At 39.6% G+C, this 14,875-nt stretch overlaps 1 long non-coding RNA gene across 1 annotated transcript in view; it reads right to left on the bottom strand.

Moving 5' to 3' along the window:
• Positions 1-735: 735 nt before the first annotated feature.
• LOC144755442 (uncharacterized) overlaps positions 736-14,875 on the bottom strand; it is a 46,259-nt gene continuing 32,119 nt past the window's right edge. Inside the window, exon 3 of the long non-coding RNA XR_013594893.1 lies at positions 736-942. This is a non-coding gene — a long non-coding RNA (uncharacterized LOC144755442). The remainder of the gene's footprint in view (positions 943-14,875) is intronic.

Raw genomic sequence — 14,875 nt, 5'->3', positions numbered from 1 at the left:
ACAATAGTTTGCAATTAATTGCAATATTGATTGTTTCAGTGCAATGGTTTCTATTTCGTGATTGATTTACATATAATGTAAATGATTTCCTTTCCATTACAATGACTTGCCTACTGCTCTGTTTTGCATTCTATTGCAACAATACAATTTCAGTGCAATGGTGTCTAGTTGATTTCATTGAGTTTATTTCACTGTAAAAGGCCAGACATCATTGCACTCGTCTATTTTTTTGCTGCACCTTTTCATATTTTGGTTGATTGATATATATTTCGCTGCTTCAGTTCATGTTTCACGTCAGCAAGCAGCATTTCACTTAATTAGCATTTCACTACCGCATGCCTGTGAATCATTGCAGTTGTATGCAGTTCATTTCCTTTTTTCAAATTTCAGTCCAGTGAACAGCAATTCTTTCAAAAAATGTGCTAATTCATTTCAACAATTCGCGTCGCATAGCAACAATTATTATTTCACGTCAATAATGCATATTTTATTTTAGGAGTTAACATTTCACTGCAACGTTTCATGTCACATCCAAGATTTGCATTTCAATGCAATGATGTTCATTTCACTTCAAATGGTTGCCTTTCCTTACTACATTTATCACTTTGTTGCAATGATACAATTACAAAGCAACATTCACGTTCCAGTACAACACTTTCCATTTGACTGGAATCCGTTGCAATTCACTGGATTCATTCACTCTTCTTTGCAATCATTGCAGTTAGATTGCGTCCTTCCATTAGAAAGAAAGGTTACTTATTATCTGAAGCTGTAAGTAGTCTCCTAGCCCAGATGCACTGTCCACTCGCACCAGAATGGCGTATTTTTGGTGTGTGCTGAAGCCCACAGCCAGGTGGTCCGCGCGTGTGCTCGGCCGGTCATTCGGGGGCCAGGTGTAGGTGAAGAGTGCCCCTCCTTTTCCGAAGATGTACGTCGTACCAGCTGAAAAGAAGGAAAGAAGACAGAAACAGTGAGAGGCCTGAACCAAACATGGTGGAGCAGAGACAAGCCTGAGGGTTCTTGTCAAGGCCAGAGACACAATGACTGCAATCATAAGCGGAAGCAGACCAATTAATCCACTCTGAATCCAAGGCTCATCACTACCTTTCTATGCGATGTACTGCTGACCAAGGATCCTCTACTTCACACCCCCAATCCACCTGCCAGCTCACAGAACTGTACGCGACTCTGCAAATTGATCAATCACCAAAGTAAACAGCCTCGAAATTGGGATTATTTACCAATTTCTTGACCATGCAAGAGGCACTTTTATCACCCAAAGAAAATAAAGAGCAGAGATTCAAAAACAGTCAGTAAAATTTTGTACTGTTTCACATTTCAGTCAATTAGAATTGGCTATGGAAAGAGAATAAAATAATGCTAAGCGATGCCACAGTGACTATAAAACTGCCCAAGGTTGTTGGAGATGAAAAAAGATGACAAAGGAGGTGAACTGGAATTACTTTCTATATTATCCTAAATATATAGAGGTTTTATACAATGTATGTATTAATTCATGTAAAGCTTTGTCTAGGGCTACTTGTCTATTCCTGGTTCTTTCACAACGGTGAAAGAAATACCGTACTGTGTGTTCGAGTTCAGTCACTAGGGCCCTGGTCTGATATTCTCCAGTTTCTACACCTAGGCCGAGGGGTTGACCTGAACTCTCTGAAACAGCTTCGTTTTCAAGCCTTTCCTGAAATTGGTGTAATTTGGTTCTCCCCTGAGGCTCGAGTAATGTGAGTAATTGTTTTCCATGTTACATTATTTTCCACTTTTCATCTGCAAGGCTGAGGTCTCTGGCTGTTTCGGAATGTTGAGTTTATTGCAGTGCATTCTTCATATGCACATTGAGTAGACATCCATTTCCTAGAGAACTGTCGGACAGTGCCTGTGTGCCACATATTCAGTGTGAATGTGTGGTTCGAGCTTTCTAATAATGAATTGTTGCAGAACGATCAGTGCGGCCTTTGCAGTCTGTAAGTCAAGGGTAAATGTCCGAGTGCAAATAACTGAACAGTGTGAGCAGTTATGTTCACAATCTTGTGAGAGCTCTCGGAAAATCCTGTAGCATGACTTGGCTTTGGGGGCAGGAAAAACCACTGCAGAGCTAAGTTCTTCACTGGCAATTAAAAAATAACTTGAAGTATTATTTTAATAATGATTATTTATGGATCCTTACATGTATTAAATGTGTAATGCACATATTTATCGGCATATCTAACATCTTATCGGGGATCAGCCATGATCCTATTTCTCATCTTTGGTCTCACCTCATCCCTGGCCGTCATTTTACCCTCTTCTGTTTGCCCACTGTACATTCACCGGTTTTTTAAACTGCCCAGTCTTATGGTTCAAAGTACAGACCATTTTACAACCAGCTTTCTTTCACGTCTCCTGAATGAATACATATTTGATAATAGTCATACGACTGGAGCCGCATGCGTTCATAGCTGATTGACTCAGCGGGTGGACTTGCCAAGCGGCTGATGTGGATAAAATGAACTAATTAAACAAAATGTCCTGCGGCACAAAAAAAGGGGACTACCCTATGTAGTCAGAGTCACAATTCTAATTGGTGAAAAGGTGTCATAGATTGAGGCATATAAACCTAATCCAATTAGTACTAAGTATGGGAGAGGCGAGCGATGCTAATATTGATAGAACAGAAGGGTTTTGCCCAATGCTTACAGGCTTTTTGCAATGAGACAAAGAAAGGCTATTGTCAAGAGTTTGGTTAAAAAACAACGTATGCATAGTTTTTATTTCATACAGCTGTATAAACCCTTTACGTGTTATTAATACATTAAAAACATGAATACACAAAAAAATATACAATAATTGATCATCAATACACAAGATTAAAAAACATTTAAAAACAAGAATCAAAGAAACAAATGTCGACGCGGCGTTTCGGTTTTTTGGAATACAAGCACCTTCTTCAGGACAGATTCTAAATTAAAAAACACAAAATTACCAAACAATGATAATCACAGTAGTTCGTTATACAGCATGGTTAAAACTTTACTTCAACACATTAGTCACTATTGGTTTTGCCTACCCTCTTTGTCTTAAAACATCTTCATTTCATCAATGCATTAGACACTATTAGTTTTGCCAACCCGCTTTGTCATAAAACATCTTCATATCTTGGGTGTATATATAGCAAGTAATATAACTCAGCAACATTGCAGCTGGTCGCTTTATTCTCTCTCCCTTTACCCGCTGGCGTGACCTATTAGGTAAGTTTATGGCCACCCAAAGATTGCCTCCCAGGTAATCAACCTATGAGTTCACGATGGCACAGTCTTATAGATATGGGCATTGAAATAATATAACATACCTCGGACGTAAAAAAAACAAAATTTCTAATACTCCGTATTAATAGGGAGTTATCGATGCCTCCGGATCCCTTTGTGGATATATGGATCTGCGGGCGTCCTATTTATTAATTGTTGTAGGTACGTTTTCATATGACTGTTAAACAAAAATAGTGTCATTCGATTAAATTTAATAAATAATCGAAACCCTTCGTTGGTTGTAGTTCAATTATTAGGATTCAAACTTTACCTTGTATAGAGTTTTTGGAAGGTGTACCCACTGTCCAGGGGAGCCACCGATCTAAGGGAAATATTTCTCAATCGTATTTCTAAAAGGGGTAATCAGAGAAATTAATAAATGTCTATCCCCTCTGTTTTCATTATGAAATCATAGTCATGGGGCACAAAACTCACCAGTAGCAAAGCAAAAGGAAATCGCTGTAGCCGTGGACCTTTCTCCACTTCGTCTATTGGCATATAAATCTGGGGGGTTGACCTCCCGTATTTATGCGATTTGGGTCCCACTCTGTGGAGATAATTGATGTCATTGTTTCTCCCACTGTGGGAGATAGTTTAGTTAATCTGTCAATATATCTAATTGTTTGTATACTTTCATTTGTTAACTGCTTTCAGGGTGAATGTGAGGCTATTAAATGTGCTTGCTAAATATAGTTTTGCCACGCGGTCATCTTGATGATTACTACCTTATTGTAGGAGTTTGCGCAATCACTTAGAAGGGGAAAGCGAAACTCCGCTATGTGTTTATTAAGTAGCCACATTGTTGATTATTAAATTACATACGAGCTTACTTGTCCGTGGTTCGCGTGCTTTACGCGATATTGAAGATATGTGGCACGGGTACATATGCTTTCGCCCGAGTATTGTATGCGTCTAAATCTTGCATACACTTCATGTTAAATTGAATAAAGGGCGGACATAGCCTTACACGAGTGTTGTGTGCGTCTGACTATTGCAAAAATTTAGCGTTAATTTTCAGTACAGAGTGAAAATCCCTCCAATGTGTTATCTAAAACCATGCAAGGCAGGAAGCATGAAGTCTTTCTCCCGTTCAATGTTTAAGCCGCAGTTAAAGATCAAAGGAATCCCACCCGTTTAGAGAACTAAAGTATGCACGTTATTCGCGTCAGCATATCAATATCTTTAAAATGTAGCACGGGACTTTCTCGGCACGACTGCTTACCGTGTATGAAGTGGTCGGCCTCCCTGCTCCTCCTTGGACAGCGTCACCGGGTCGTTTTCGTGTCGAAAAAACTGGAATAACCACTTTGTTAGGGCGCTCGGTTTAAATACAAGCTCTCTACTGATTGGTTGAGTCTCAACCCGATCGCTATTGGTTAAGCTGCGGCCAATCTCTTACGCGTCTCCATGGTCGCGGAAATGCCCTTCTTGCTCTTTTTTCTCTTTATGGTATATGCCCTTGTAAAAAACTTTAATGATGTGCAAACACGATTTATTGACTCACAACTCCCTGTCTCATTTAATCGGATTGTAAGATATTTTACGGGATCGGAGTGGTGCATGAGCTTCGAACTGTCCGAGCAAATAACACCAGTGTATACCGGATACTAGGTGTCAAATGCAATTCCTGCGAACGGATTGTATTGAACAAGCTACGATCATCTGTTTGTGTTCGAATGGAGCATGGACACATTATTCAATCAGAAGTAGATAACAAATCAGTCAGTCTCACGCGTCACCCATCTAGCAACCAATTCGGTTGCAGATACTGCCGGACTCACAGTCCCGTATGGCAGCATCATGAAGGCATAAGCTAGTAATGCTAACAGGTCAAGAGTATTGTGAAGAGAGTTAAATTATATGCAGCATAGCTAGCTCCTCAAAGGTCCATTACTCATCTCATTGTTATATAAGGAATTTATTTTAATATATGTCGGAATATCAAAGGCTGAACCTCATTACTACAAATGTCTCCCTGGGCCGTAGTTTCCTATTTTGAATGTGACTTTACGCCCTGTTGGAAAACAAGCCTATCCGGACATAGTCCCCTGACATATGTAATGATGGTACACAAGACATTTTGGGAAGTTAAAATTTAGGCAACCACATCACTGTTGGTGTTGCTCTATACTATAATGCGTTCCCAATCCTCTCTGCTGTTCAAGCCACATCTGACACTATTCAGTCGGGACATATAGAATTGCTCCAGTTTTTTTCTTTTATTGTTCATATTGCCACCTCTTGCATTGATCTCAACTGTCTCTAAGCAGCACCAATTTATATCCTTGATAGTGTGGCCTGCCATCTTCCAATGTTCGGTTAGAGGGGCGCCCTTTTTATTATTTCTAATAGCAGACCTATGTTCATTCATTCGAATGCGCACCTACTTAAAGGTTTCGCCTACATAAATAAGTTGACACAGACATTTTATTTGGTAAATGACATTTGTCGTTCGACAGTTCATAAAGCTCCTAATCTTAATTTCGACATTCTGATTGGTGATACTACTTCCTTTAATGATATTCTCACTATTCACACAGCCTTTGCACAGGAATGTGCCAGTTGGCAAAGGTGCATTGTTGATACATAGTTGTGTCTCATTTCTACTCTATCTATATGTGTGCACCAGGCTATTTCTGATTGTGCGATTCCTTCTGTATGAGAACATAGGTTTAGGTAATTTCTCTTGTTGGTTATTGGTGATTAAATGCCAATTTCTATTGACAATGTTTTTTATTTTATTACTAACCTGAAGGTAATTGGTGACAAAAATTATTGGTTGCAATTCTGTTGTGGTTTTCTCCTTGCTCTTAAATAAATTCCCTCTATTAAAATATTTGGCTCGTTTGTAAGCGTGTCGAACCATGCGCCTCAGATTTCCTCTTTCAATAAATTTCTGTTTCAAAGCCTGGGCATGTTTATCATAATCTTGTAGGGTGGTACAATTCCTTTTGAGTCTTAGGAATTAACCAAAGGGGATGTTATTCTTTTGACAAGGCGGATGATTACTGTTCAAATGAAGCATGGTATTCCTGTCTGTCGGTTTAGTATAAAGCTCGACACTCAAAAAACCATCTGTGTGTTTGATTATGATGTCTAAAAATTAACATTTGTCACGATCTCTGTGTGAAGTAAATTTTAGATTTTTATCTCCCAGGTTTAACCATTCGATAAATTCTGTAAGGGTGTCAGTGGTTCCTGTCCAGATAAAAAAGACATCATCAAAGTATCTTGACCATTCGGATATATTTTCATAGAAAGGTGCCAACTGATTAAAGATGTGTTTTTCTTCAAATTGGGAGACGTACAGAGAGGCCAAACTGGGAGCGCAAGTGGCTCCCATACTGGTGCCCTTGACCTGTCTGTAGAGGTCTTTTCAAACAAAAAGATATTATTTTTGAGGACCAGCGCTATACAATCTACAATAAAAGTTTGGTGGGCTGTGAGATCTCTACCCTCAAAACTAAGCAGGGCTTTGATCATTTCAATCCTATTATCCTGGGGAATATTTGTATAGAGTGCCTCTATATCTAATGTTACAAGAATTTGTGTTCTGGGATTAAAACTGAGGCACTCTACTTTATTGATAATGGCCTTGGTATCCTTAATGTATGAATTTTGTTTAATGACTATGGGCTGTAAGAACACATCTGCATACTTGCTTAAAGGTTATGTTAGGGATCCAATGCTTGACACAATGGGTCTCATGGGGGGATTGGACATGTCCTTGTGAGTTTTTGTGAGGCCATATTGTGCTGGAATAATGGGATCGGTATTGGTTAAAAATGCAAACTCTTCATCACAAATAATCTCATCGTGTTTGGCCTGGTTTAGTAATCTAGTGATCATCTCCTTTAATTCTATCCATTCATTTCTATTTGATAGTTTGTAATGATCTTCACTGTCTTACAGAAGATGCATCCTTTTGTTATAATCAGTGGTCTCCATGAGGACTATACTACCGCCTTTATCGGCTGGTTTTATTATTAAATCTGCACACTGTTCTAGATTTCTTAAAGCAACTGCCTCATCTTTATTTAGATTATGACTAATCCAATTTTTCTGTTTTAGAAGATCATCGACATTTTTGTCAACAATTCTTTCAATAGCTTCAATATCTTTGTGAACAATGTTCACATTCGGGGTCCAAGATGATTTATTCCTAATGCCTGATTTGTTAGGTCTAAGCTGTCTATCTTTGCCTTCAAAAAAGATACTTAACCTTATTTTGCAAAAGAAACTCTGTAAATCTTTTTCCAATGAATATTTGTCTATAGGTGAACATATCGCGAAGCCTAAACCTTTTTCAAGAAGTTTTGTTACAACAGGGGATAGAACCCGTTGCGAGAGATTAATTATTGCTGCCTTTTTCGTATGAATTAATCCCAGTTCTTTTGGCTCCTTGTCCGTGGATGTTGAAGGAATTGGGGTTGGGAATTGTAATTGCTCCTCACTCTCCCCCTTCCCCTTGGTTGTCCAAAATTGTGGTGGCATTGCTCCAAAAAAGAGAGACCTTCTCTAATGGGGCCAGCTGTTGTTTCTCTCTCTTTCGTGTTTCTACTCTCATTCTGTATATCCCCTTCAGAGTCAGAGCTTGTGTAGGATGAGTCAAAGAATCTTACTTTCTTTTTCGGAAAATTACGGGGCTGTTTTTGCCATTGTGTACGTGGTTGAGAGGTTTCTTTTGGCCTCTCGTAAAAGTCTTTTTGTAAGTAAGGATATACAAACTCCGGGTTATAATTCATAATATCCTTCCTTAGTTTATTGCTCTTTTTATTTAACAGATACTCACTGTATCCTGCAATATCTGTTTGGATTTCATCAAGTTTTTGCTTGGCTTCTTCTAGTGATGTATTATCTCTTAGTTTTGATTCTAGATCTTCAATGTCTTTACGTTCAATGACCAAGACTTCAAATGCCGTTTCTATGATAAGCAGCATCCAGCCTCGTCTACAGCGATTAGCCAATAGGGTCCAATTTTCAATTAATTTTTTATTATTGATAAAAATATCCGGCTCGTTATTCACTTGTAGGCCTTTTGGTATTATGCCTTTTTTGCAATACTCTACAAGGAAATCAGCGTGTAATTCCGCCCTGATGACTTTCTTTTTCAAGTTCCAGAGAGTGCGCCATTGCTCCTCGTCTGTTTTATCCAGTCTCACTGATGTTATATTTTTGGATGACCCATTAATTATTTTATTGAACCGGTCTTCAGTATTAGTCTCAGATTGTTTGATATAGGGCTAAAATAATCCACTTCACTATATGGCACAGTATCAGCAACGCCTCCCCAGGTAACAAGCCGAGTATATACACAGAAACATTAAGGAGGCCCCCTGTCTAGATTGGTCTGGGACCGGGGGAAACAGAAAGAATTAAACAAAATGTCCTGCGGCACAAAAAAAGGGGACTACCCTACGTAGTCAGAGTCACAATTTTAATTGGTGACAAGGTGTCATAGATTGAGGCATATAAACCTAATCCAATTAGTACTAAGTATGGGAGATGCGAGCAATGCTAATATTGATAGAAAAGAAGGGTTTTACCCAATGCTAACAGACTTTTTGAAATGAGACAAAGAAAGGCTATTGTCAAGAGTTTGGTTAAAAAAACATATACATATTTTTATTTCATACAGCTGTATAAACCCTTTACGTGTTATTAATTCATTAAAAACATGAATACACGAAAAAAGATACAATAATTGATAATCAATACACAAGATTAAGAATTTTTAAAAAACAAGAATCAAGGAAACAAATGTTGACGCGGCGTTTCGGTTTTTTGGAATACAAGCACCTTCTTCAGGATAGATTCTAAATTAAAAAACACAAAATTACCAAACAATGATAATCACAGTAGTTCATTATACAGCATGTTTAAAACTTTACTTCAACACATTAGTCACTATTAGTTTTGCCTACCCTCTTTGTCTTAAAACATCTTCATTTCATCAATGCATTAGACACTATTGGTTTTGCCATCTCGCTTTGTCATAAAACATCTTCATATCTTGGGTGTATATAGCAAGTAATATAACTCTCTCATGCCCCCAAGTCCCTCTCGAGCAGTAAATCCGTTGGTACTGGCAGTGTAAAAGACGCATTACTCTGACAGAACGCCGCTTTGCGTTCTTGCGTCTAGCCTGTACTTGCGAGGGTTCCGTCCCTATGGATTTTGCCTGACTTCCGGTTTCTTGCTGAACTTGTTTCCTGTTAGAATTCCTGCCTCCACCTAGAGAGAGCTTCGTACGGCTGCTCTCCGGTGGCCGCTCTGTGTATACTACGCGGGCATTCTGTTATCTTCACTTTTATGTCAGCATACTCTGTCTCTTTCTCGTTACGATCTCTGACACGGTTACTTTCGTGCTGTGTTTGTTTTCAGTCCCATTTCTAATTCCATTTCCTCTGTGCTCCGCCCGGTGGCCGGGTCTTGCTCCGTCATCCGGCCGGGCACAGCCAGTTCTTCCTTCCCTTCTCCTTGTGCTCCGCCCGGTGGCCGGGTCTTTCCCCGCCATCCGGCCGGGCACTGCCAGACCAGTCTTCCCTTCTCCTTGTGCTCCGCCCGGTGGCCGGTTCCTGCTCCGCCATCCGGCCGGGCACAGCCAGTTCTTCCTACCGTCGCACATTGTGTGCAACCCCTTATCATCCCTTCCTTGGCATTTGGATACATCATTTGGGGCACTTGCGTGGACCAGAGTGTGGGGTGTTTTCGAGGCTCAGCTTCAAAAGAATCACGGTAAAAGCGCTTTGCGCTACTTTTTATTACTTTTAAGTGTTGGGGTTACAGGATGATTGACTAATGGTGATTATTATATGGCAGATAACCTGTTATATATGTCAAGGTAGAGACGCACGTACACACACTTATCCAGCCTCGATGAAGAATGAGATGTTCATTCAGCTTCCATCAGAAAAACAGCAGAGTGAGATTTATTTAATATTCACTTCACATGCTAGCACATAGTGGGGAAGTGTTCTTATTATCTTTTGTCTTGGTGTGTACAGAAAAAGACGAACACCTTCTTCTACCCCTCTGCAATATCCCAAGGTCCAGACGATATATTGTGGTATGTGATGTTCATAGGTACTTATCTATATGGTATTGTCATCAAGTATAGATTGTAATATATGTCTTCCCTTACAGCCTGCCTTATCACCAAGTGTCCACTCCGAAACCCACTGCCAAGACCTGTTGTTCTCCCCCAACCTTTCCTTGTTTTGTTTCCCTGTTTTCCCCTGGCGAGCCATTCGATACTCTAGAGTCTGATAGAGTCGAAAGGCCGTAGGGGAAGGCTGTGGATTATTCTCCGGATTCCTGACGCTCCTGCAGAACCAGCCAGGAAACCATTACAAACTCAGCAACATTGCATCTGGTCGCTTTATTCTCTCTCCCTATACCCGCTGGCGTGACCTATTTGGTAAGTTTATGGCCACCCAAAGATTGCCTCCTAGGTAATCAACCTATGAGTTCACGATTGCACAGTCTTATAGATATGGGCATTGAAATAATATAACATACCTCGAACGTAAATAAAACAACATTTCTTATACTCCGTATTAATAGGGAGTTATCGATGCCTCCGGATCCCTTTGTGGATATATGGATATGCTGGCGTCCTATTTAATAATTGTTGTAGGTACGTTTTCGTATGACTGTTAAACAAAAATAGTGTCATTCGATTACATTTAATAAATTATTGAAACCCTTTGTTTGTTGTAGTTCAATTATTAGGATTCAAACTTTACCTTGTATAGAGTTTTTGGAAGGTGTACCCACTGTCCAGGGGAACCACCGATCTAAGGGAAATATTCATCAATCGTATTTCTAAAAGGGGTAATCAGAGAAATTAATAAATGTCTATCCCCTCTGTTTTCATTATGAAATCATAGTCATGGGGCACAAAACTCACCAGTAGCAAAGCCAAAGGAAATCGCTGTAGCCATAGACCTTTCTCCACTTCGTCTATTGGCATATAAATCTTGGGGGTTGACCTTCTGTATTTAAGCGATCTGGGTCCCACTCTGTGGAGATAATTGATGTCATTGTTACTCCCACTGTGGGAGATAGTTTAGTTAATCTGTCAATATATCTAATTGTTTGTATACTTTCATTTGTTAACTGCTTTCAGGGTGAATGTGAGGCTATTAAATGTGCTTGCTAAATATGGTTTTGCCACGCAGCATCTTGATGATTACTGACCTTATTGTAGGAGTTTGCGCAATCACTTAGAAGGGGAAAGCGAAACTCCGCTATGTGTTTATTAAGTAGCCACATTGTTGATTATTAAATTACATACGAGCTTACTTGTCCGTGGTTCGCGTACTTTACGCGTTATTGAAGATATGCGGCACTGGTACATATGTTTTCGTCCGAGTATTGTATGCGTCTACATCTTGCATATACTTCTAGTTAAATTGAATAAAGGGCGGACATAACTTACCCGAGTGTTGTGTGCGTCTGACTATTGCACAAATTTAGCGTTAATTTTCAGTACAGAGTGAAAATCCCTCCAATGTCCGGCAGTGTTATATAAAGCCATGCAAGGCAGGAAGCATGAAGTCTTTCTCCCGTTCAATGTTTAAGCTGCGGTTAAAGATCAAATGAATCCCACCCGTTTAGAGAACTAAAGTATGCGCGTTATTCGCGTCAGCATATCAATAGCTTTAAAATGTAGCACGGGACTTTCTCGACACGACTGCTTACCGTGTATGAAGTGGTCGGCCTCCCTGCTCCTTCTTGGACAGCGTCACTAGGTCATTTTCGTGTCGAAAAAACTGGAATAACCACTTCGTTAGAGCACTTTGTTTAAATACAAGCTCTCTACTGATTGATTGAGTCTCAACCCGATCGCTATTGGTTAAGCTGCGGCCAATGGCTTACGCGTCTCCATGGTCGCGGAAACGCCACTTCTCGCTCTTTTTTTCTCTTTATGGTATATGCCCATGCACAAAGCTTTAATGATGCGCAAACACGATTTATTGTCTCACAACTTCCTGTCTCATATAATCGGATTGTAAGCAATTTCACGGGTTCGGAGTGGGTCATGAGCTTCGAACTGTCCGAGCAAATAACACCAGTTTATACCGGATACTAGGTGTCAAATACAATTCCTGCGAACGGATTGTACTGAACAAGCTACAATCATCTGTTTGTGTTCGACTGGAGCATGGACACATTATTTAATCGGAAGTAGATAACGAAGCAGTCAGTCTCACTCATCACCCATCTAGCAACCACTTCGGTTACAGATACTGCCGGACTCACAGTCCTGTACGGCAGCATCATGAAGGCATAAGCTAGTAATGCTAACAGGTCAAGAGTATTGTGAAGAGAGTTAAATTATATGCAGCATAGCTAGCTCCTCAAAGATCCATTACTCATCTCATTGTTATATAAGGAATTTATTTTGATATATGTCGGAATATCAAAGGCTGAACCTCATTACTACAAATGCCTCCCTGGGCTGTAGTTTCCTATTTTGAATGTGACTTTACGCCCTGTTGGAAAACAAGCCTATCCGGACATAGTCCCCTGACATATGTAATGATGGTAGACAAGACATTCTGGGAAGTTAAAATTTAGGCAACCACATCACTGTTGGTGTTGCTCTATACTATAATGCGTTCCCAATCCTCTCTGCTGTTCAAGCCACATCTGACACTATTCAGTCGGGACATATAGAATTGCTCCAGTTTTTTTCTTTTATTGTTCATATTGCCACCTCTTGCATTGATCTCAACTGTCTCTAAGCAGCACCAATTTATATCCTTGATAGTGTGGCCTGCCGTCTTCCAGTGTTCGGTTAGAGGGGCGCCCTTTTTATTATTTCTAATAGCAGACCTATGTTCATTCATTCGAATGCGCACCTCCCTAGAGGTTTCGCCTACATAAATAAGTTGACACAGACATTTATTAGGTAAATGACATTTGTCGTTCGACAGTTCATAAAGCTCCTAATCTTAATTTCGACATTCTGATTGGTGATACTACTTCCTTTAATGATATTCTCACAATTCACACAGCCTTTGCACGGGAATGTGCCAGTTGGCAAAGGTGCATTGTTGAAACATAGTTGTGTCTCATTTCTACTCTCTCTATATGTGGGCACCAGGCTATTTCTGATTGTGCGATTCCTTCTGTATGAGAACATAGGTTTAGGTCATTTCTCTTGTCGGTTATTGGTGACTAGATGCCAATTTCTATTGACAATGTTTTTTATTTTATCACTAACCTGATTGTAATTGGTTGCAATTCTGTTGTAGTTTTATCCTTGCTCTTAAATAATTTCTCTCTATTAAAATATTTGGCTCGTTTGTAAGCGTGTCGAATCATGCGCCTCGGATATCCTCTTTCAATACATTTCTGTTTCAAAGCCTGGGCATGTTTATCATAATCTTGTAGGGTGGTACAATTCCTTTTGAGTCTTAGGAATTGACCAAAGGGGATGTTATTCTTTTGACAAGGCGGATGATTACTGTTAAAATGAAGCATGGTATTTCTGTCTGTCGGTTTAGTATAAAGCTCGACACTCAAAAAACTGTCTGTGTGTTTGATCATGATGTCTAAAAATTCACATTTGTCACGATCTCTGTGTGAAGTAAATTTTAGATTTTTATCTCCCAGGTTTAACCATTCGATAAATTTTGTAAGGGTTTCAGAGGTTCCTGTACAGATAAAAAAGACATCATCAATGTATCTTGACCATTCGGATATATTTTCATAGAAAGGTGCCAACTGATTAAAGATGTGTTTTTCTTCAAATTGGGAGACGTACAGACAGGCCAAACTAGGAGCGCAAGTGGCTCCCATACTGGTGCCCTTGACCTGTCTGTAGAGGTCTTTATTAAACAAAAAGATATTATTATTGAGGACCAGCGTTATACAATCTACAATAAAAGTTTGGTGGGCTGTGAGGTCTCTACCCTCAAAACTAAGCAGGGCTTTGATCATTTCAATCCTATTATCCTGGGGAATATTTGTATAGAGTGCCTCTATATCTAATGTTACAAGAATTTGTGTTTTGGGATTAAAACTGAGGCACTCTACTTTATTGATAATGGCCTTGGTATCCTTAATGTATGAATTTTGTTTAATGACTATGGGCTGTAAGAACACATCTGCATACTTGCTTAAAGGTTATGTTAGGGATCCAATGCTTGACACAATGGGTCTCATGGGGGGATTGGACATGTCCTTGTGAGTTTTTGTGAGGCCATATTGTGCTGGAATAATGGGATCGGTATTGGTTAAAAATGCAAACTCTTCATCACAAATAATCTCATCGTGTTTGGCCTAGTTTAGTAATCTAGTGATCATCTCCTTTAATTCTATCCATTCATTTCTATTTGATAGTTTGTAATGATCTTCATTGTCTAACAGCAGATGCATCTTTTTGTTATAGTCAGTGGTCTCCATGAGGACTATACTCCAAGGAGGAGCAGGGAGGCCGACCACTTCATACACGGTAAGCAGTCGTGCCGAGAAAGTCCAGTGCTACATTTTTAAGATATTGAATTGCTGACGCAAATAACGCGCATACTTTAGTTCTCTAAACTGGTGGGATTCATTTGATC

The sequence above is a fragment of the Lissotriton helveticus genome, chromosome 5_1 (assembly GCF_964261635.1).
Source record: "Lissotriton helveticus chromosome 5_1, aLisHel1.1, whole genome shotgun sequence".
Lineage (NCBI taxonomy): Eukaryota > Metazoa > Chordata > Amphibia > Caudata > Salamandridae > Lissotriton > Lissotriton helveticus.
The sequence above is the reverse complement of the archived record's forward strand: the minus strand, read 5'-3'. Positions and strand labels throughout refer to the sequence as shown.